At 42.8% G+C, this 23,881-nt stretch overlaps 1 protein-coding gene across 2 annotated transcripts in view; it reads left to right on the forward strand.

The window, feature by feature from the left end:
• The window catches only part of LOC311519306 (uncharacterized protein), a 146,203-nt gene that overhangs the window by 22,208 nt on the left and 100,114 nt on the right, over positions 1-23,881 (forward strand). The window contains exon 3 of one of the 2 annotated variants that reach the window (XR_014711250.1): positions 13,685-13,773. The exons of the other annotated variant lie outside the window; for it this stretch is intronic. The gene's annotated coding sequence lies outside the window, so the exon portion shown is untranslated. Of the gene's footprint in view, positions 1-13,684; positions 13,774-23,881 lie in introns of those variants that run through there. 2 annotated transcript variants of the gene reach the window in all.

The following is a 23,881-nucleotide window of genomic DNA, read 5'->3' on the forward strand; positions in this document are numbered from 1 at the left end:
CTCCTAATCCTAAAATGTGCTATGAAACCTTTATGCTATGGCAGGCCCTTTGTGGGTATCTGGGCTTGGTCCTTATTACATTTCTCCCATTACTACATATTCGTAGGTTTCAGAGTAGCAGCCCTGTTAGTCTGTATTCGCAAAAAGAAAAGGAGTACTAGTGGCACCTTAGAAACTAACCAATTTATTTGAGCATAAGCTTTCGTGAGCTACAGCTCACTTCATCGGATGCATTCAGTGGAAAATACAGTGGGGAGATTTATATACACACAGAACATGAAAAAATGGGTGTTATCATACACACTGTAAGGAGAGTGATCACTTAAGATGAGCTATTACCAGCAGGAGAGCGGGAGGGAGGGGCGGGGGGGGGGGAATCTTTTGTAGTGATAATCAAGGTGGGCCATTTCCAGCAGTTAACAGGAACGTCTGAGGAACAGTGGGGGGGGGGAGGGGGTGTGTGGAGGGGGGAAATAAACATGGGGAAATAGTTTTACTTTGTGTAAAGACACATCCACTCTCAGTCTCTATTCAAGCCTAAGTTAATTGTATCCAGTTTGCAAATTAATTCCAATTCAGCAGTCTCTTATTGGAGTCTGTTTTTGAAGTCGTTTTGTTGTAATATTGTGACCTTTAGGTCTGTAATCGAGTGACCAGAGAGATTGAAGTGTTCTCCGACTGGTCTATGAATGTTATAATTCTTGACATCTGATTTGTGTCCATTTATTCTTTTACGTAGAGACTGTCCAGTTTGACCAATGTATATGGCAGAGGGGCATTGCTGGCATATGATGGCATATATCACATTGGTAGATGTGCAGGTGAATGAGCCTCTGATAATGTGGCTGATATGATTAGGCCCTATGATGGTGTCCCCTGAATAGATATGTGGACACAGTTGGCAACAGGCTTTGTTGCAAGGATAGGTTCCTGGGTTAGTGGTTCTGTTGTGTGGTGTGTGGTTGCTGGTGAGTATTTGCTTCAGGTTGGGGGGCTGTCTGTAGGCAAGGACTTGCCTGTCTCCCAAGATTTGTGAGAGTGATGGGTCGTCCTTCAGGATAGGTTGTAGATCCTTGATGATGCGTTGGAGAGGTTTTAGTTGGGGGCTGAAGGTGATGGCTAGTGGTGTTCTGTTATTTTCTTTGTTGGGCCTGTCCTGTAATAGGTGACTTCTGGGTACTCTTCTGGCTCTGTCAATTTGTTTCTTCACTTCAGCAGGTTGGTATTGTAGTTGTAAGAATGCTTGATAGAGATCTTGTAGGTGTTTGTCTCTGTCTGAGGGGTTGGAGCAAATGTGGTTGTATCGTAGAGCTTGGCTGTAGACGATGGATCATGTGGTGTGGTCTGGGTGAAAGCTGGAGGCATGTAGGTAGGAATAGCGGTCAGTAGGTTTCCAGTATAGGGTGGTGTTTATGTGACCATCGCTTACTAGCACCGTAGTGTCCAGGAAGTGGGTCTCTTGTGTGGACTGGTCCAGGCTGAGGTTGATGGTGGGATGGAAATTGTTGAAATCATGGTGGAATTCCTCAAGGGCTTCTTTTCCATGGGTCCAGATGATGAAGATGTCATCAATGTAGTGCAAGTAGAGCAGGGGACGAGAGCTGAGGAAGCGTTGTTCTAAGTCAGCCATAAACATGTTGGCATACTGTGGGGCCATGCGTGTACCCATAGCAGTGCCGCTGATTTGAAGGTATACATTGTCCCCAAATGTGAAATAATTATGCGTGAGGACAAAGTCACAAAGTTCAGCCACCAGGTTTGCCGTGACATTATCGGTGATACTGTTCCTGACGGCTTGTATATTATTGCCACAGCCCTGTCCTTCTTCATGATTTCTATGCTACCTAGAACAGAGTAGATCTACCCAGGATCCTAACAATTCCTTCTGCTACATTTAGAAGTGGTTCTTTGAGGTAACTCTGGCAAGTCATGTGTAAAAGTATAATTAGGCAGGCCAAGGAAGACTTTGAAGAGTAACTAGCCAAAGATACAACAGCTAAAAACATTCTTTTAAGTGCATCAGAAGCAGGAAGCCTGCCAAACAACTGGGGCCACTGGACAATCAAAGTGCTAAAGGAGCATTCAAAGAAGACGAGGTTGTTGCAGAGAAGCTAAATACATTCTTTGCATCAGTCTTCACTGCAGAGGATGTGGGAGGGGGGAATCCCCACACCTGAGCCATTCTTTTTAGGTGCCAAAGCTGAACAACTGTCCCAGATTGAGATGTCAATAGAGAAAGTTTAGAAACAAATCAATAAATTAAACAATAATAAGTATCGCTGTTGATTAATCGCAGTTAACTCATGCGGTTAACTAAAAAAAATTAATTGCAGTTAAAAAAATTAATCGCGATTAATCACAGTTTTAATCACACTTTTAAACAATAGAATACCAATTGAAATTTATTAAATATTTTGGATGTTTTTCTACATTTTCATATATATTGTATTCTGTTTTGTAATTGAAATCAAACTGTATATTATTTTTATTGCAAATATTTGCACTGTAAAAATGATAAAAGAAATAGTATTTTTCAATTCACCTCCTACAAGTACTGTAGTGCAATCTATTTATTGTGAAAGTGCAACTTACAAATGTTACATAACTTTTTTTGGCAAAAACAAAACAATGTAAAACTTCAGAGCCTACAAGTTCACTCAGTCCTACTTCTTGTTCAGCCAATTGCTAAGAGAAACAATTTTCTTTACATTTATGGGAGATAATGCTGCCCTCTTCTTATTTACAATGTCACCTGAAAGTGAGAATAGGCATTTGCATGGCACTTTTGTAGCTGGCATTGCAAGGTATTTATGTGCCAGATATGCTAAACATTTGTATGCCCCTTCATGCTTCGGCTACCATTCCAGGGGATATGCTTCCATGCTGATGACGGTCGTTAAAAAAATGTGTTAATTAAATTTGTGACTGAACTCCTTGTTGCGAGAATTGGAGGTCCCTTGCTCTGTTTTACTCACATTCTGCCATATAATTCATGTTATAGCAGTCTCGGATATTGACCCAGCACATGTTGTTCATTTTAAGAACACTCACTGCAGATTTGACAAAACACAAAGAAGATACCAATGTGAGATTTCTAAAGATAGCTACACCATTAGATCCAAGGTTTAAGAATCTGAAATGCCTTCCAAAATCTCAGAGGGACGCGGTGTGGAACATGCTTTCAGAAGTCTTAAAAGAGCAACACTCCAATGCAGACACTACAGAACCCAAACCACCAAAAAAGAAAATCAGCCTTCTCTTGGTGGCATCTGACTCAGATAATGAAAATGAACATGTGTCGGTCTGCACTGCTTTGGACTGTTATTGAGCAGAACCCGTCATCACCATGGACGCATGTCCCCTGGAATGGTGGTTGAAGCATGAGGGACATATGAATCTTTAGCGCATCTGGCATGAAAATATCTTGCAACGCTGGCTACAATCTATTAGAATTCTCTGACAGTGTCAACAAAAGGTGTGGACAAAGGTGATCTAGTTGATACAGTGTACTTGGATTTTCAGAAAGCCTTTGACAAAGTCCCTCACCAAAGGCTCTTAAGCAAACTAAGCAGTCATGGGATAGAGGGAAAGCCTCTCATGGATCAATAATTGGTTAAAATATAGGAAAGAAAGGATAGGAATAAATGGTCCGTTTTCACAATGAAGAAAGGTAAATAGCAGGGTCTCCCAAGGATCTGTACTCGGACCCGTGCTGTTCAATACTTTCAAAAATGATCTGGAAAAGGGGGTGAACAGAGAGGGGGCAAAATTTGCAGACAATACAAAATTACTCAAGATAGTTAAGTCCAAAACATGGGGCAGAGACATTCGATTTACAAACTCAAATGGACTATGGGATTGGACTGGATTTAACAAAATGTGCTCCAAATGTCTCCATCATAGACAGCCAACAGTAATTATTGTTTTACCTTCATTGGTCTCCTACCAGCCTTTATAAGATTGTGATAAAGGATACTGATATCTTCTGGTGCTTTTGGGCTCTGTGAGGCCTGCTGCTACATATGTTGTGGGAAAGTTCTATGACTGGTTTTTGGGAGGTGTATTCCAGGATTCTCTCACCCTCCAAGTGATAGTCCTTCTCGTCACAGCTGTTCATATTGGGTGCATAGTTTCTAGATTGCATGAACTACCTCCATGGATACTGGCTTCTACTTATTCCATAACACAGAGAAAAAAGCAACTAGTGCTACAGAAATGGAAGTCCTCAACATCCCCATGAGCGGAGGACTGGACTTATGAACATTGTGATTTGGCAGCCCTGGAAATGGCAGCAAACAAAAGACATAACAGAGTTGAGTTCTTTGGAAATGGTCTTTTCCGTTTAACATGTACAATCAATGATCTATTGCTATATACCTCTCTCATAATACCACCTACAGGTTCTTCATTCACCTTTTCCCTGTCTTTTTCTCTTTCCCCTCTGAAGAATTTCCCACCTTCTTTCTGGGGATCTGCATCACCTGATTGGATTGATGGTAATTATATAGTTTACTAGCATCCAATAACAAAAACCTTCAGTCAAAGTGAAAGGGCTTCCTGACCCTAAAACCAAATTCTTCCCCAGTACCTGCTCCTCAGTCTTATTTAATCCCCCTCTTGCAACATTTACAGATATTAAACAGTCGTTAGAACTCGACCAATCGAAAATGCTTTACTGAAGAAAATCTGCACCCTGAAAACAAGCTCATATCCAATACCAATAGTAAACGAACATACTGTCTCGTGGAAACTGTGTAAAACTCATGCAATATAAAGTGGCTGTTCTAAACAAAATGAAGAATGAAAACAATATTATATGGCTAAGAAAATACACTAAATATAGAGGTGGACAAACATTTTGTTGGTCAATGCTTTACTGACCAAGGGGAAAAAAATCTACTCTTCCTGTTGTTAGGGTTGGGCACATTATTCTCTGAAAAGCCACAAGCTTTGTGCCTGCAACAGTAGATAACACCTTTCTCCAGGCAAAGACGTTAAAAGCACTGTCTATCTGTCTGCTTCCCACAAGAACCAGCGAAAGAGCGTCCCAACGCAGCACCCATCCAACCCTGTATCCCTGCAGATAGTCCACACTGTAGCACAAATTGCTCATGTGTCTCTAGGTAAACTCTAGCATGATAAAAATTTAGTGGGTTTTTTCAAGCAAATGCTAACAGTAACTTGTGTTTTAATATGAATTCAAAGCTTATTGTATTTTGTCACACAACTTTTAGGAAAAGTAAGAGCATAGACTAGTGTAGAGAAAAAACATAACTAAGGCAACTATAGTAGCACATCCCAATAATAAAACAGCAAATAAGGTCACAGCTACCTCAGTTGTATTACAGAAATAACAGACAATGAAAAAAGAACCAGACACAAGAAACTTTACTACATTGTCCCAGGTAGCTGCTGTACTGTGTTCTCTACTGTGCTGTGTGCCAGTAGGCAGCACAAGAGGAAACCTTTAATTTAAGTACAATGTTTAGTGATATGTGGAGACAACAGCAGTACTTTAACCACAGTATCAAGTCCAAAAAGAACAGGAGTACTTGTGGCACCTTAGAAACTAACAAAATTTATTTGTTAGTCTCTAAGGTGCCACAAGTACTCCTTTTCTTTTTGCAAATACAGACTAACACGGCTACTACTCTGAAAAGTATCCAGTCCTGTCACCCAGAATCGAAAAAAGACAAAACTGCAAAAGAAAATGACTTTTTACTGTCTGGAATCCGGATGTCTTGCAGAGTGGGGGAAGGGGAGGAAGGGAGTTGCAGTTTTTACATTGTCCTTTCGTTGCTCAAAATACTGACACACCCCAATATCCTTCTGCAGAGACGGATCCCTTACAGCTGCTTGGTTTTAGCACCTTGTAGTAATAGTTGAACATTTTCTCAAAAGGCACCCAGGCATTTCCCCCCTATAATTTTATTGACATGATTTCCTGTTCACTGCCTTTTAAAAAAACTCCACAGCCTTAGTGTGGCTGATTTTAATCTTCATCTCAGTGTTTTTTTTCTGATTCAACATCAAGGAAGTTTTTTCCCTAATTTGATTCATTTAGTTTCTGTCAACTTCCTAAATTCATATTTCATGTACCCAAGGTCTCATTCTTGAGTTTGTTGTTGCAGGTGCATGAGAGCTATTTGATCATCACAAACTCATTTCTTGCTGTACTTTTGATTGTCCATTATAGATCTGGGCATTTCCTTGCACATTCTTAAATGATTTCATTGTCTGTTCCTCTTCACATTCCTCCTCACTCAATCAGTTAATTGACAATCATAATTCTATCCTTGTTCCAATTACTGACTCTTGCACCACCTTTCAAATTTTGCATGTCATGCTCTTTTTGTGTATTCAGGACCTTCAGGACATGAAGATTAGAGTTCATGGGCTGGGAAATCTGCAGGGCTTCTCAACTTTATATGCATTTCCATGAAAGAACAGACCACAAACTTGCTTATGAATTTTCTAAAACTAGACAGTTCTAATTACTACTACACAGACTTAATGTCAGAATCAAGTAGTGGGTAACCTCAAAATTCATAAGTTTGATCTTAACAGATATCCCAAAGTTAATCACTTTTTCACGTTTCATGATTTAACATTAATGGAAATGCACTTATACATGCTTACTACCACTTGTTAGCTGTGGGCCACATTCTGCTCTCAGTTACTCTTGATTTACAGTGGTGTAATTGAGAGCAGAATTTGGCTGTATATCTTTGGCTGTAGAAATGTTTATGAACTATATCAACTAACGGCTCCTTACAATCAGGCTATGTCTACGCTACAAAGATAAGTCAACTTAAGTTAGGTCGTCAATCATCCACTGCTGTAATTAAACTGCTCTGGCATGGCCACACAACACGCCTTGTGACAGCAGAGCCTGTCCACCGTTGGAGCTCTTGTATTGACAGAGAGAGCAGTGCACTGAGGGTAGCTATCCCACTATTCAACGCTGCTGGATGTTCTGGGAAGGGTTCACAGTACCTCATGGGGATGGATTCACTGTCTCATGATGCAGTTTTCTCCATCCCATCATTCCATGGGTTCTGACTGTATTGCCCTGTAAACTGTGCCCCTGCCATCTCTGTCTCAAAACATGGATCCTGCACTGCTCTCCAGTATTGTGATGAGCATTATAAACATAACGTGGCTGATCCTATAGTGTTTCACGAGCTGCAAATCTGATGATAACTCCATAGTGTGTGCTCTGACATGTCCCATGGAAAGAAACAATTCAAGATTGCTTTTGGCCTTCACAGAGCAGCTGAACATGGTGGATGGTTGGTTCTGGTTGCAGGAAAGAAGCACTGAGTGGTGGGATAGCATTGTTATGCAGGTATGGGATGACAAGCAGTGGCTGCAAAACTTTCAAATGTGCAAAGCCACCTTCCTGGAACTGTGTGCGGTGCTGCTCCTGCCCTCCAGTGCAGGACATCAAAATGACAGCTGCCCTAAGAGTGGTTGTAGTGATGCAAGTGTGTAGGGCCATTAATCGCCTCCTGCTATGAAGGACTAAGACTCTGGGTAATGTGCGGGAAATAGTGGATGGCTTTGTGTCAATGCGATTCCCTAACTGTGGTGGGGTGATAGATGGCATGCAAGCATATCCCAGTTTTAGCCCAGTACTCTGTACTTTTGCGACAGAGTACATCAGCAGAAATGGCTACTTCTCTACAGTATTGCAAGAACTGTGATGGATCACCGGGGTCATTTCACTGACATCAATGTGCGGTGGTCAGGGAAGGTGCATGATGCATGCATCTTCAGGAACACTGGCCTGTACAGAAAGCTGTAAGCAGGGACTTTCTTTCCAGACCAGAAGATTCCAGTCAGGTTGTGTAGATGCCTGTAGTGATCCTTGAAGACCTATCCTACCCCTTACCGCCATGGCTCATGAAGCCTTACAGTGGAAACCTTGACTGCAGCAAGGAATACTTCAACAACAGGCTCAGTAGGTGCAGAATGACTGTTGAATGTGCCTTTGGCTGCTTAAAGGTTTGCTGGCACTGCCTTTTTGGCAGGTGAGACCTCAGTGAGAAAAATATTCCCAGGGTCATAGCAGCCTGCTGTGCTCTGAATAACATTTGTGAAGCTAAGGGAGAGAAGTTTCCACAGGGGTGGAGCATTGAGGTGAATCGGGTGGCTGCTGATTTTGAACAGCCAAATACCAGGGCTATTAGAGGGGCTTAACTGGGGGCTATTTGAGTCAGGGAGGTTTTGAAGGAGCATTTTGACAATGAGCCCCAGTAACATGTCTGACTGTAATACAGTAAGCCAGGCATTGTTTTCTTACATCGTAATATGAACCTTGTAATGAATGATTGTCGTGTGTGTTAAATTTACAATGCAAATGCACCAATTGCCGGTGTGTATGAATTCAGCAGCAACCACCATTCGTAGAAGACAAATAAATAGTCCTTATCTTTCTATAAGTACATTTTCATTCAACAGCAGTTCAAACATTTCCGTTTTCTACAAGGGATATGAAAATGAAAAGCACATTTTCACATGAGGCTCTCACAGTTGTGTATACGTCCAGCTGTCATTGTGATACATGTCTCTTGGGGTGGAGTGCATGGGGTACTGAGACGGCCCGGGAACATGCAAGGAATGTGTGTGAGGAATGTAGGGAGGGCATGGAAGGCTGTTCTCTATGGGCTGTAGGGGATGGCAAGCATGGATGTGTTCCATCTGCAGTTCAGTCAGGGACCTCAGCATGTCTGTTTGGTCCTGCAGCAGTTGTATCATCTGCTCCTGGCCCTGTTTCCTCTCCTGGCTATCCATACACAGTTCCTCGTTGGTAGCCTCTCTCCAAGCTCTCTGCTCACAATCCGAAGCATCAGAGGATTGCAGCACCTCATGGAATATGTCTTCCTTACGCACCTTATTTCATCTCCTTATCTGATGGAGCCACTCAGCCGGAGTGCTGGGACTAGCTAGACCCCTCTGGAGTTAAGAAGAAGTCCTGGCTCATCATGCAACTGGATGTCCCTTTCACCTGTCTCTTATCATCATCCACTTCCACTTCTTTGACCACCATGTCTTCCTTGGGGTGCACTGTGCTAGCCACTGTCTCCAGATCCCCCTCTACCCCCAATATCTGTGGGGCTCTTGGCGGTGGAGGTGGGTTCAGTCTCTCAGGTGTTATTGAGGGGATTGGTTAAATATTGTGGGTTGTGGCTCTAACTACTCTTAATGTCTACTTCCTGTGCGGGTAAAATCATGCTCCCACTTTCGTGGCTATGAAGAGTCCCTTCCCAGTGGATGTGGTAGCAGTTCCCTACAGGTCAGAGTAGGGCAAAGGATCATATTTCAGTATATTTTTGCTTCTGAATTCTAATAAGCTCATGGATGCTTAGTCTAACCGCAGACAATCATTTAAGTGATTTCTGTGCTCTTCACTGTTCTGCATTCCAGGTGTCTGCGGTTACCTCATTAACTATTTTAGAGGCATTCAGGGGAAATTCGATGCCTGTCTATGGTATAGTCAACATTCCCATCAATCAGACCAGGCCCAGGACTTAGAGACACCCAGTAGGCAGCACAGACTGTGTTTAGTCAACCTGGGAGCTACAGAGCCAGGGAAAATTACAAGGTCTTTCCGCATCCAGTGACCTTAATAATGAATTTCCTTAATATTCATTATTCATAAAATGTCCTGTCTCTGCCCTCCCTCGAGGGACACTACAATGGCCATCCTTTCTCCACTTTCCCTTGACTTTTCTTATCTGATGGGTTTTCAGGGCACTCTCTTCCAGCAACACAAACAGATGTGGCACATAAATGAAAGGTGACCTTTATACACATGGAAAGAGTTCTCATGAATTGCAGGAAGTAATAGACTATATGGGAAAAGCACCTTCTGCTCTTTTTTATGTACAGCACTTCCCAAGAAGAATTCCATGACCATAATACAGACCCTTAAGTACCAACCAAAAGCAGACTCCTGAGTATCCAGTCTTACAAAGACCTCTGCTTTTGTCCTTTAGACAAAAGGCTGCAGTCTATTAAATTCTTCCGCTCAGTTTGCAATGAAGACTATATTAAATAGACTTCATTGTGTATTTCTACGGATAGAGAATGCTTTGGGGAGCTATTGGAATGTCTTGTGGACTAATCTACCATTTTATTAAATAGCATTACAGTAAGTGCCTATTTAAGTAGGGTTTGAAGTGGGGTATGATTAATAGAATAGTATCAAGCATCACTTTCCACATCCACATTCACAGTATTCCCAATTTATTACACTATTCATTAGCAATCTGCACTAGAGCAGCGTTTCTCAAACTAGGACTGCCACTTGTTCAGGGAAAGCCCCTGGCGTGCCGGGCCGGTTTGTTTACCTGCCGCGTCTGTAGGTTTGGCCGATTGCGGCTCCCACTGGCCGCAGTTCGCCACTCCAGGCCAATGGGGACTGTGGGAAGCGGCACGGGCCAAGGGATGTGCTGGCCGCCCTTCCTGCAGCCCCCATTGGCTGGGAGCGGCGAACCGCAGCCAGTGGGAGCTGCAATTGGCCGAACCTGCGGATGCAGCAGGTAAACAAACCGGCCCGGCCAGCTAGGGGCTTTCCCTGAAGAAGCGGTGGCCCTAGTTTGAGAACCACTGCACTAGAAGTTCCGTGGCTTTTTTACAGCTGCCATGAAATGCCCCACAGACCTGTCCCCTTTCCCTCACAATCACCTACTTCCACATCACAAAATCCCTAATCTCTAAAGTACAACTCTAATCTCCTTTATTCACCCACTCTCACACTTCCCACAATCCAAACTCTGGGCCCCTTCCCCTATGACTGCTTGTCCGTCAGACACTTTTCTTTCATTTACTCACAGTTGTGCTATTTTCTCCTCTCCTCCCAGTATCGTTGCCTTTTAGCCACACCCAATCTCACAGGCCAAACCACACCCCTTGTGCCAAATTGCACCTCTTCCTTCCCTATAAACCTCTTCCTTCCTTACAGAGGAACTCTCCTCATCTCAGCCAGTCAGGAAGTGGCCCTGGCCCTTGGATACTGGTTAAGTGTGCTTCTTCTCTTTCTTCTGCTCTCTCAGCAGCCAAAGAGGACATAAAAGAACCCTAATCTTTCCCTTTTCTTCACATGTGTGTTGCCATGGATAGAGCTGGTTGAATTATTTGCCAAATTATTTAATATTCTTTGAGAAGCTAGCCTCCTTTCTGCTTGTGACCTAACCCATGTATTTGTCATTCACACTGTATGTATCTACAACACAGTTTATAAGAATAAGCTTCACCATGCGGGTCATTCACAGACTGTTCACTTTGACTTTTTCTTACTCGTTATTTCAGATGTGTGATTGGTCATCTAAGTCACAGGGAGTCTGCTCCCTGATTGGACAGCTGATCCTGCTTAAAGATAAGAATTACAAAAAGTGAATAATGAATATCAAATAATGAATAACAATACTCCAGTATGAATTTTAGGACAAACATCTACATGACTAAACCAGCAGATATTCAAATACAGGAAACAGGAAATAATATGATTCCCCAAATAATTGTGGAACAAACTCATCATAAGTTATACATGAAAATATCACAGAGTGAATTTTTTATATGACCAGCTGTAGTTGTGGCAGCCCTCTCTCATCCCTAGGTCCCTACCAAATTCACAGTCCATTTTGGTCAATTTCCTGGTCATCGGATTTTAAAAATCATAAATTTCATTATTTCAGCTATTTAACTCTGACATTTCACGGTGTTGTAATTTTAAGGGTCCTGACCCATAAAAGAGTTGTGGGGGGTCAAAAGGCTATTGTAGGGGAGGTTGTGGAAATGCTACCCTTCCTTCTGTGCTGCTGGTGGTGGCAGCACTGCCTTCAGAGCTGGGCATGGTATGGTATTGCTTCCCTGACTTCTGAGCTGCTGCCTGCAGAGCTGGGCCCTCAGGCAGCAGGGGCCACTCTCCGGCCGCCCAGCTCTGCAGGCAGCAGCACAGAAGGAAGGGTGGCATGGTATGCATGGTATGCTTGTCACCCTTACTTCTGCGCTGCTGCTGGCAGAGCACTTCCTGGCTACCAGCTGCTGTTCTCCAGATGCCCAGATCTGAAGGCAGCACAGAAGCAAGGGTGGCGATACTGTGACACCCCCCGCCCCCCTGCAAATTACTTTGTGACCCTCCTGAAACTTCTTTTTGGGTCAGGACCCCCAATTTGAGAAATGCTGGTCTTTCCTGTGAAATCTGTATAGAAAAGGGTAAAAGCACACAAAAGACCAGATTTCGGGAGGGAGACCAGATTTCACAGTTTGTGATACGTTTTTCATGGCCGTGAATTTGGTAGGGTCCTACTCATCCCATATATGCTAGGGATCCAGTAATTAATACCTCTCAGAAGGCATCACACCATCTTGCTGCTGTATGCGGCTTGTTTGATTTTTAATCTGCTCCTGAGCTACAGAGTCATCCTCTCCCTCTCTTTCTCTCTGTCTCTGGCCCAGTAACTTTCCCACTGCAGATAAATACTTAAATGCTTATAGTATGAAAAGGGCTTGGCCACAAACAGAAAGGAGGGCTTACGTCACAAAGAATATTAGTCACTCACAGCAAAGAAGTTGACCAGCTCTGTCCATAACAACACACCTATGAGGAAAAAGGAAAGAGTAGGGGATTCTTAAATCTGCTTTGCCTGTTGGGTTAGGCAATTGTTTTGTGTATTGCAGTGGAGCCAAAACTGGGCTGTAGATACCTAACAACTTTTGTGCATCGAGGCTTTAGAGAATAAGCAAAGCATTGACCAGTGAGCTACCACAACCAGTTGTGTGGGATCTGTGTTTCAACACCACTAAACAGGATTGTTGGGAGAAAGACGTACCTGTACACAGTACCACTGCATAGCAACCCACTTTCAGCCTTGTACTAAATGTTGTTTACTCCCCCAGTTTTCATTAGCTTTCTAGCTCTCTTCCTCAGCCTTGTATTGCCAAATTTTCAAAAGGGCTTTGAACTCAGTTTTTAATGTTATATGCACAACATTGAACTCCCAAGCTATTTTATGTGTGCACTTTTTCATGACCAAGTTATTGCATGCATAACAATACTGATTTCTGTGTGCAGACTGTACAGTTAGTGAAATAAACCGAGAGTAATGCAGTGGTGAATCAAGCCCTATGGAATGACAGCAACATAAAAGCAGCGTGAGAAAATCAGAAGCAGGCATCGGAGTTATGAAAAATTCAGTGCAAAACTGTCTGCAGTTTTTGAACTGGTTAAGGTTTTTTTTAGCTTGTGTTAAGCAGGAGGTCAGACTAGATGATACATAATGGTTGATTCTAGCCTTAAAATCCATGAATAGATGAAGTCCCTTTTAAAAAATGATCCATACTCCCTTGCTGTCACATACTCCTAAGCAATTCTGTTTTGGAAAAAGGTTAGAGCAAAGGATGGAAAACTGGAAACATGTTGTCAGTGTGATTTTTTGCCCATATCATCATTATTTTATGAATGGCATATGGCAGGTTATGATTTCTTCTCCACCTATTTTGCAAACTTGTCAAAAAGCGATAAAATGTCTCAATTCAATAGAGAGACTGGTCTCTGGAGGATGAGAGGAATTAGCCTGAGGGCCAGCAGGGAGAGCATTACCGTATGTTTGTTCAGATAGCATGCACCTACAGCATTAGAATACTGTACATTTCAATTTGTCATCCCTTCTTTCAGGTTTCCTCCCCTCAGCGTGAAGGATAAGCTCTCCAGAGACGCCTTACTGGGGATATCAATTTATCTGAGAAACAGCTGTTTTTGTCTTAATTACATGTAAACACAGAGAGATATTTGCAGGTTTTGCAAAAAGATAACCTGTATGACTTTATTAAAATCTTTCAATAATCTTTGTTATAATAATGATGAGGTGTAGGGTTATTGCTGTTTCTTTTTTCCTTCATACAGTCAAGAAGTCATACATAATAATGTGTAGGAATAATTAGCTCTGAGAGAACTAAGGCTCCAGAAGGTGCCTGAACTGTATTAAAATTCTGATTTCTGTATTTATTTTGTAGCAAAATTTGTTGTCGTGTCTAAAGCAAGATGACCATTTCCCAAAAACAATATAACACTGCTGGCTCAGTACAATTCTTCCAGAGTAATTTGTTAAGAGGCACATATGTTTATCTGAAAACCTGTGGCCTGAATCTGATCTCACCTACACCAGTTTTATATCGGCATATGTCCATTGACTTTACTGGAGTTGCATCTAATTTATACCAGTATAAGTGAGATCAGAACCACTTCCATGGGGAAGTACAGAAAGCTGTTCAAACCTTTCTAAATGGAGTCTAGGTTTATTATAAACCTGAAACTCAGCCCAGATTTAATAAAAGGCTTGCTATAGTGCATGATTCCCATAGTTTCAACCCAAAACTCAGCGTCTTTTATGAGCTTCATTTTGACTTGTTAGGTTAATTTGAAACCTTAATTATATGACATGGAATTGCAGTATCCTGCAAGCTGAAAACAAAAAGTTCATCGAACCCGCTTTGAATCAGAGCAGCTGAGAGTCATACAGCTGTAACAATAAAACCATTTTTCTTCTGGGGAAAAAAACGGAAAAAGAGAGAGAGAAAAAACAGCGTCCGCAAACCACATTTTTTTCACTGCTCAACAAAAGTTTTTCAAACTCCAATTACTTTCTTGTTTCACCAGTTGAATTGTGGCAACAATGTGAGCAGTGTGGCAAGGTCTTTGCATTGTTACAGTTAAAGGTTGTATGAACTAAAAAACTTCATCAGAGATCAGCTCAGTAATGTCTGTAAGTTTTGTCCATGGCTTTTTGATTTGCTTGATTCCTTTAACTGCTAATCTAGCAATATCCCTGATCCGTAAGGCTGAGTTCTAACTGCAATTCCCAATTACTTAATTATTTAGAAGATTCTCCTTTCCATTGTTTTAATACTCTTTAGACTTTGCAATGTCAAGCTGCACCACTCTGCTTTGGAACAGAATAGTTCCTCCCTCTGTAATTCCTATTTATCTCTTCTGAAAGCTGTAAAATATACAGAAAAGTCTGCTCAGAATCAGATGTTGGGACAGATGTTGGCAGATAATCATTCTACAGAAGTGCCACAAGTACTCCTTTTCTTCTTTTAATCCATTTCTAATTGTACATCCAGTACAGAACGCTATTTTATATATTGACTATTGACACTAAACTGGGAGGAGAGGTAGATACGCTGGAGGGTAGGGATAGGATACAGAGGGACCTAGACAAATTAGAGGATTGGGCCAAAAGAAATCTGATGAGGTTCAATAAGGATAAGTGCAGGGTCCTGCACTTAGGACGGAAGAATCCAATGCACCGCTACAGACTAGGGACCAAATGGCTAGGCAGCAGTTCTGCAGAAAAGGACCTAGGGGTTACAGTGGACAAGAAGCTGGAGATGAGTCAACAGTGTGCCCTTGTTGCCAAGAAGGCCAATGGCATTTTGGGATGTATAAGTAGGGGCACTGCCAGCAGATCGAGGGATGTGATCATTCCCCTCTATTCGACATTGGTGAGGCCTCATCTGGAGTACTGTGTCCAGTTTTGGGCCCCACACTACACGAAGGATGTGGAAAAATTGGAAAGAGTCCAGCGGAGGGCAACAAAAATGATTAGGGGACTGGAACACATGACTCATGAGGAGAGGCTGAGGGAACTGGGATTGTTTAGTCTGCGGAAGAGAAGAATGAGGGGGGATTTGATAGCTGCTTCCAACTACCTGAAAGGGGGTTCCAAAGAGGATGGATCTAGACTGTTCTTAATGATAGGAGATGACAGAACAAGGAGTAATGGTCTCAAGTTTTAGTGGGGGAGGTTTAGGTTGGATATGAGGAAAAACTTTTTCACTAGGAAGGTGGTGAAACACTGGAATGCGTTTCCTAGGGAGGTGGTGGAATCTCCTTCCTTAGAAGTTTTTAAGGTCAGGCTTGACAAAGCCCTGGCTGGGATGATTTAGTTGGGGATTGGTCCTGCTCTGAGCAGGGGGTTGGACTAGATGACCTCCTGAGGTCCCTTCCAACCCTGATATTCTATGATTCTATGATTCTATGACTCAAAAGCAAGGAGTGATGAAAAAGATGTTTATGGATAGAAAAGAAAAAACAAACAAAGAAACCATCCAGTCCTATTGTCTCTGTTGGACCACTGAAAATCCATAGAATAGGATGACATACAAGCACTAATCTTAGTGTAGAAAGCTGGATACTGTATTTTGTTAAAGTACAATTTCTTCTAAGAGTATACAGTAAACTATTTAGAACAAAGTGCAGATCCTACACTTTAGGAACAAAATTCACAAGGCAAAGTAACAAGAAAAATGTCAAGTCTAGTCATCCCTGGCTTTTCTCCATAGCTCACCAGCACTCTCAAAACTGTGTTTTTCCAAGCTTTTTCAGCCCCTAACTGATGAGGAAGAGATGATGAATATTTTTTAAAAAGTTGCTTGTTTTCCAAAAGTTTGCTTGAGTTAAATACAATACAACTTCAACAAAAACAAGCAACTGACAGGGAAGAAAATATTTTTAAACAGTCTCTCAGTCCATTAGGGGTCACTTTAACTTCCTTGATATATGTGATATTATAATCCTACCAGTGCTACAGTCAGCCATAAAATATTCAGGGTAGACAACATTTCAAGTCTGAGTGTGGAAAACAAGCTGGGGAAGGCGGAGAACTTTTAAAAAGGTGGAACAACACTAAACCTTTCAGGCCTTCCATGTACATTGTAAAGAAGGGAAAAAAGGTGCCAACCCAAAGGTTTTTCCCCTAAAGGTCACCTTTGAAGTAAAACATTTTTGCTTTATGCATCAAGGAGCCTAGGAGGATCTCTTACTCCCAGAGTAAATCTGTTGAAACCAATGGAGTTACTCTAGATTTATTTTACTGTAAATAAAAGCAGAATTTAGTCTTCTGTTTGATCTCTGTTCCTTCTTTGGATAGTATATAAGAAGCTTTTATTTACCATGCCAGACACCACCTAGAAGACAGTCTAAATAGGGCCTACAAATACTCCATCATTTGGACTCTTTATACTCCTCACGCCACACACTCCTCTTTGTAGTAGACCATACACCGTGGCACTCGGTCACCAACTGGGAGGACCTACAAATGTTCTTGCAGTTCATTAAATGCTTTCTCTTTCACTACAGAATTTCATAATTTGAATTCCTGTGGTCAAATCCTCAGTTGGTGCAAACTGACATACCTCCATTGAGGTCAGTGGAGTTATACTGACATCCCAGCTGGGAATCAAACCAATAATCCCTATATGTAAAGTGGGGATAGTAGCATTTCCTTACCACATAGGTGTGTTGTGAGGATAAGTACATTAAAGACTGTAAGGCACTCAGCTGCCACAGTGGTGGTCGGGGTCACATAAATACTATAGACAGATAGACATTTTACGTCATGCATAATTATTTCTGAAACTCAATACCACAATATAATGAAGCCCAGGACCTTAGTAGGATTCCAAAAAGGATTAGACAGTGTTTTATGGATAATAAGAACATTCAGCTTCATTACACAGGGAAAATATAGACAGGATATACACGTCATGGTTCAGGTATAATGGAGGTTAGAAAGTAACTTCCACCTACAGACTGGTTATTCTATAATTGGCCACAGTGCACTTTCTTGGATCTTCCTCTTCTGCATCTGGTATTGGCCACTGTTTGAGAAGGGATGTTGCACTGGTTTGATGGAGTATGGCAAATTCCTTAGTTTAGAACTGATGTGATTTTCTTTGGTGTTGAGCAAACAGGGTTAGATGAGGTCTTTGGTTGTGATTAAAGTGTGATGCTAATCTTAATGAATAATAGAGCACTGTAATTAAAATACCTATATATAACGTCTTTTTTCTAATGGGAAGTAACTCTTGCTCGGCAAAGACAGTGAGAAAAGTAAGGCACTATAGAGTGCAGTGCAGTGTACCTTGCCCCTAATCTCCAGAGACAGAGAAGAGAAAGAAAAGGCAACAGGGAAATCTCAAAAGGTTTGGCAGCTTGGCTCACATGCTTATAAATAAGATTACATTTTAGTCATGGGTATTTTTAGTAAAAGTCATGGACAGGTCACGGGCAGTAAACATAAATTCATGGCCCATGACCTGTCCATGACTTGTACTGTATACCCGTGGCTAAATCTGGGTGCAGGGGGAGCTAGGAGGTGCCATGGGTGCTGAGGGGGGCAGGCAGTGGCATGTTGCCAGATCCCTGCTGGTGGGGGGAGCGGGCAGTGGCGCATGGCCTGGGACCCCTGTGGGTGCTGGAGGCGGGGGAGAGGGGGAGGAAGGGATTGGCAGGGCTGGCAATCTGCCTACCTGGCTCAGAACCTCCCCAGAAGTGACAACATCCCCTTCCCTCCGCTCCTAGGCAGAGGTGTGGCCAGGCTGCTCTGCGCATTGTCTCTGCCCGCAGGCTCTGCCTCTGCAGCTCCCATTGGCCATGGTTCCTGGCCAATGGGAGCTGCAGAGCCAGCGCTCGAGGTGAAGGCAATGCGCAGAGCTGCCTGGCCACACCTCCACAGTTCAAAACAGATATGAACTTATCACCAGTGGAAATTTATGTCTCCACAATCCCCTTCTGGGGAGCCCCCGGAGGTAAGTGCTGCCCACAGCCTTCACCCCGTCCCGTGCCCCAACCTCCTGCCTCCTTCCACACCCAAATTCCTGCTGTTGCTGGGGGGGTTAGGGGGGAACACGGTGGCCTGAGACTGCTTCAGCAATGGCTGGTGCGACTGGCCCAGGGGCTGCCTGACTTCTGTGACCTTCGTGACAAACTCGCAGCCTTAATTATGATAATTTAGTCTGACTTCTTGCACTCACAGACCACAGAACCTCGTCCACCCACTTCTGCAATAGGCCCATAATCTCTGGCTGAGTTACTGAAGTCCTAAAATTGGATTTAAAGACTTCAAGTTACAGAGAATGCACCATCTACTCTAGTTCAAACCAGCAAGTGCCCCATGCCCCATGCTGCCAATCTGACGTGGGGGAAAATTCCTTCCCGACACCAAAGATGATGATCAATTAGACACAGACTTGTCAGAAAGACCCACCAGCCAGACACGTGAGAAAGAACTCTGTAATAACTCAGAGCCCTCCCTGTGACAGGTTCGGTCACAGAGACCCCCCCCCTTGGGACTGTCACCTGATGTGCTGAGACTACCTCTGAGCCTGTTTTCTCTGCCAGTTTGGGCCTCCAGAACCCTGCCTTGTTGAGCCAGATACGCTAATCTGCTGCAACACAGACCCAGGGTCTGACCCACGCCCCCAAAGCAGCAGACTTAACTGAAAATGGCTTAGCAAGTGCTCCTGTCTCTAGCACCTAGACACCCAGCTCCCAATGGGACCCAACCCTCAAATAAATCAGTTTTACTCTGTATAAAGCTTGTAGAGGGTAAACTCATAAATTGTCCACCCTCTATAACACTGATAGAGAGAAATGCACAGCTGTTTGCTCCCCCAGGTATTAATTACTTATTCTGGGTTAATTAATAAGCAAAAGTGATTTATTATAAAAAGCAGGATTTAAGTGGTTCCAAGAAATGACAGACAGAACAAAGTAAGTTACCAAGCAAAATAAAACAAAACACACAAGTCTAAGCCTAATACAGTAGGAAACTGAATGCAGGTAAATCTCACCCTCAGAGATGTTCCGATAAGCTTCTTTCACAGACTAGACTCCTTCCTAATCTAGGCCCAATCCTTTTCAGACCAACGTTGTGGTTTATGGACTGGGTCCAGCAATCACTCACACCCCAGTAGTTACAGTCCTTTGTCCCAGTTTCAGGCATCTCTTTGGGGTGGAGAGGCCATCTCTTGAGCCAGCTGAAGACCAAATGGAGAGGCTTCCAGTGCCTTTTATATTCCCTCTCTTGTGGGCGGAAACCCCTTTGTTCTTCTGTGCAAAGTCACATCAACAAGATGGAGGTTGTAGCCACCTGGGTAAGTCACATGTCCATGAATGATTCAGCTTTTTGCAGTCCGACATCATTGTTTACATGTTAGTTTGACCATTCCCAGGAAAGCTCAGATGTGGATTGGCGTCTCCCAAAGTCCATTGTCAGTTAAGTGTTTCTTGATTGAGCACTTACTGAGAATAGTCCTTTCTCAAGAAGCTGACCAAATGCTTCACTGAGTCTACTTAGAATCAAACACATTGAGATACACGTACATAGCCAATATTCATAACTTCAAATATAAAAATGATAAACACATACAGACAGTGTAATCATAACCAGAAAATTGCAACCTTTCTATAGAGACCTTGCTTGACCTCCTTTGTACAAGATTTGGTGCAACTATAGGACCCTGGTTGCAACAATGATCTATATGGTCACAGTTCATGTCAATAACGTCACACTCCCCCTCTAGTACCCCATGCCTGGCTGCTGGAGACATTTCCTAATAGCAGTCCTGGATGGGCCATATGCCATTGTAGCCAACCTCATCACATCATCACCTCCATAAACTTATCAAGCTCAGTCTTGAAACAAATTAGGTTTTTTTGTCCCCACTACTCACTCTTCTAATGGTTAGAAACCTTCATCTAATTTCAAGCCTAAATTTGTTGATGGCCAGTATACATCAATCTCTTCTTGTGTCAACATTGCCTTTAACTTAAAAAACTCCTCTCTCTCTCCAGTGTTTATCCCTCTGCTGCATGTATAGAGAGCAATCATATCACCCCTCAGCCTTCATTTAGTCAAGCTAAACAAGTTAAGCTCCTTAAGTCTCCTCTCATAAGGCAGGTTCTTCATTCCTCTGATCATCTGAGTTGCCCTTCTCTATGCCTCTTCCAGTTTGAATTCATCTTTCTTAAACATGGGAGACCAGAACTGCACATGGTATTCCAGATAAGGTCTGTGTGGATGCAGAGGGGACAAGATGCTATATCATCTGCAAAGACTGTACAGTGGTGATACTCTCTAGAGCTCCAGCCACAGTGTCTCCCAGTGCTCACACTAGAGACGTGCACTTCTGCATCAACCCAAATAAGATTCTGTGGTTGTACATCACAATCTACCCATGTCTGCAAAACTGGGCTAGAAGTTTTGCATGGACAGAGTCTCTCAGAAGATTTCCAACACTTCCTGTTTATGGTTGGGTTGCCGGTACTTTTTGCTGTAGGTTGGCCCAGAAAGACCACAAGAACTTCCTTTCCTGCACTGTTTCATCACTTTGACTTCAGCTGCCAGCCAAAATGAAAAGGAATGGGATAAAAAGTTACCTAAACTTTTCTCAAATCCCATTCCCCTCCCCACCCCCAAAAACGTTGATTTCATCTTTGGTTCAAGTATTGACCAAAGGTTTGGGCTGGTTTTATTTCTTCTAAATTGGTGCATGCATACCTACTAAGAAGAGTTATTTGTTGTATATCATTCCTCTACCACTTCCTGTATTTATTTGCTTTCTCTGCTATAGCGCTATTTCTCTGTTGATACACTGGGGACTTTGTCACAAGTCCAGCATGCTGATGATTTATTATTTAAGCCCAAGGATTTGCTCAGCAGCTTGTAAAGGTTTATGATTTATTTCTTTTCATTTAGAATTTCTGTTCTCTTTTGTTCCCTGTTAAAGTCCCTTTTAAGTCACCTGAAAAACCCTGTGGATCTTCTGCAGCACTCTGTGATAATATATGTTGCAATTACAGTTGATATTTTAAGGTCAGGTAAGATCAGTCCTAAAAGCTTCACTTAAACTGCAGTAACTAGGTACAATCAATAATTAACACCATTAGCATCTGAGAGGTCCAACTTCCTGCAGATGCAGTAGCTACATTCCCTTTGGTACTTCTGTTTGTCAACTTCATTTTAACTTACCTTGACTATGAGGAACTAACAACTGAACTTTGGGTCTGATTCTACAAACTTTACTTACACTGAGCAGCATTTACATATGCAACTGGTCCCATGCTGTGGATAGGACTAATCACACAAGTGAGTGCTGCTCAGTGTAAGCAAGAGTTGCAGAACTGGGCTTTTAGAAAGGGCTTCAGGATAATTAGCTTGAATAAGTATGTTGATTATTCAAATAGTGCCTATTTAATGGTCAAAGAAAGGTTCATATTTGTGTGTGTGTGTGAGTGCACGTGTGTGAATATAAGTGACTTTGGGCATGTGAAAGACAAAAGACTGAAGGCCAGGAAACCAAAGTGCTTTGGGATCTTCCTTCCTATTCACAGGACAGGTACAAACCCACAAGCTGCAGTGCAAGCTTTCCCACACTGTGTTATCAGTTATCCGCATCTTGAATTGAAGGAACCACCATCTCTAGATGTGTACGGTATTTCAGTTATCATGTGACTGTACTGGGCCTCTCCTGAACAGACAACTAAATGTGCATAAATTATGCACGCTAGTTTTGTGATACGGACAGATGTCAGCTGAGAACTAAGCTGAGCCTTCCAAGCTCTGTCCTCAAGAAGGACTTTAACTCCAGCCCCCTCGGTGAAAGGTGAGTGCTTTATCCTCAGAGGCACATAGTTCTTAATCTCTCACAGTTTTATGTTTTTAGCTTCTTTGTTGTTCTTGTTCTTTTGCCAACAGGTCAGACAGTGCAAACAGTCAAGAAGCAGCTGCCTGATGGAGCTCCGAAGTTCACGTCATGCAGGCAAAACTGTAGGAGTAGAGCCGGGGAGAGATTAGGTGAAACATTAGCCACGTCCTCTTGGCTTCCCTCCAGAGTCTTTCAATTATTTCTTTATGTGCTTTTGGTGCTGTGCTTATTTGGTATTTAAAAGGGACGCTCTTAGAGGATTTCACAATGATCTGCCATTTCACAGTTCAAAACAGATGTGAACTTATCACCAACGGAAATTTATGTCTCCACAATCCCTTTCCTCACTTCTTCCTCAAGGTTCACAGCAAAAGTAACTCCAGGCAAATCCATCATGAGGACTCAGTAATACTCTAAAAATAAAACAAGCTGTTATGGTTTGAAAGCTGCAGCTCATTTTGGGTACTTGAAGCTCCAAGTGTTGGGTATCAATATCAATTTTTGTAGTAACTGGACTATTGTGGCATATATTGAAAGCGAAAGGCCAAATATATTTTCTTTGTTGGTGGTTTTTTCTTTTTTTGGAACTCCCTTGCCTGCCTGATGGTGCACAGCTTCCAGCTTCTTCCAAACCCCAAAATGCTAATTAATTAATTAATTCAGTGTCCCCTTACCCCCATACCTATTCATCCCCCATCCAGCAGTTAGTGATACAACCCCCACATAAATTCTTCCTCCCATGACCCATATCAATTCTGCTCCTACTGCAGTCGCTGGGGGGTGTATCTTTGCTCCCCTTTCTCAGGCCTGGGGGGCTGCAGCAGGATCCCCTTTGCCCCTTCCCAGGCCTGGATGTGGCAGCAACTCCAGGGATTTTTCACCCCTCCTCTGGTGTTGGACTGGGGACAGGAACAGAAGCAGAGAGTGTCGGATCCATTTTTCACAAGGCGAAGGGGGAAGGAGGAAACCGAGCCCCCGACCTGCTGAGCATTTTCTGTTCCCTCCTCTCACCTATCCTCCTGTGAGAATGGTGTCAGCTGTTCCCTCTTCCCTACCCCCAAAGTCCTCTGGGATCCTGGGGGAAAGCTCTGCCTGCTTCCTGTAGCAGCTCTGATTGGCTGCTCATCCCCAGGAGACGGGCAAGTAGAGGAGGCAGCCAATCAGAAGAGGCTTTCTCCTGGTAGGGCTGAAATTCCCTAGAGGGCTGGTGCTTTGCTGTTCCCACCAGACTAGCTCCAGCTGAATCCTGTTTGTGAAGACGTTGCAAGTTTGCAACACAGCAATGCTTATGTCTGGAACTCTCTAATAGTTGCTGTGTTTAGCATACTATTGTGTTTAAATCACAAAGGCAAAGTAGTAGCAATTTCCTTTTTATTAGGGT

This window comes from Lepidochelys olivacea (assembly GCF_965140295.1).
Source record: "Lepidochelys olivacea isolate rLepOli2 genome assembly, chromosome: 4".
In the NCBI taxonomy this organism is placed as follows: Eukaryota; Metazoa; Chordata; order Testudines; family Cheloniidae; genus Lepidochelys; species Lepidochelys olivacea.